Source organism: Charadrius vociferus, unplaced genomic scaffold (assembly GCF_000708025.1).
Source record: "Charadrius vociferus isolate BGI_N301 unplaced genomic scaffold, ASM70802v2 scaffold906, whole genome shotgun sequence".
NCBI lineage: Eukaryota > Metazoa > Chordata > Aves > Charadriiformes > Charadriidae > Charadrius > Charadrius vociferus.
This window is the reverse complement of record NW_009648878.1, coordinates 1,384,997-1,385,680: the sequence shown is the minus strand read 5'-3', so window position 1 is coordinate 1,385,680 and position 684 is coordinate 1,384,997. Positions and strand designations below refer to the sequence as shown.

Sequence of the window (684 nt, the reverse complement as noted above, 5' to 3'; positions counted from 1 at the left end):
TGAACCGCCAGCTGCAAGTGCGAAGGGGCGACAGCCCCGCGGGCAGCGCAGGACCCCGCTTCGAACCACACCGGGTCTCGCTATCCCAAACACGGGGTCGTGTAAGGGGTTAGGCTGGGAACGGGAAACTGCCCCGCAAACTGGGGACCCCAACCGAGCCCAGACAGAAATGTCTTGGCGTGAGGAGTTAAACCGCTTCTTATGAACCTGGGGAACATATTTAACCTTGACACTGGCTGACGCGGGATCAAAGCCTGATTTATCAGACCGAGCGTATTTCAATTAAATTACTATCTGTGTCCGTAGCCGTATAAACGTAATTTATTGCGCTGGATTTTTGTCATGGTGTCTTTTAACTGCCACTTAAGTATACATATTTTTTTGGAAGTCACGGCTTTAACGATTTTATGGTCGTATAAAGTAATGAAAATACAAGAAAAAGGATATTTTCTTCTGTTTGATCCCTTCAAAAGACACCTATAGCGGTTTGAGTTTTATAAAAGGTACCTTTCGAAACATTTCAGGACTAATAGAGACCATCTGGATACAGATGATGATGTAATTTAATTTTTGTCAAGGTTTTTGTCTTTTGGGTTGGTTTTTCTTTTTCTTTCTCTTTTTTTTTTTTTTTTTAAATACTGCTGTAAAAGCGGGGGTTTGGCTTCTCCTAAATGCTTCAGGTTA

The 684-nt window shown here is 42.8% G+C and overlaps 1 protein-coding gene across 1 annotated transcript in view; it reads left to right on the top strand.

Moving 5' to 3' along the window:
• Positions 1-684, top strand: part of WNT2 (wingless-type MMTV integration site family member 2) — a 19,760-nt gene that overhangs the window by 2,161 nt on the left and 16,915 nt on the right. The window lies entirely within an intron of this gene.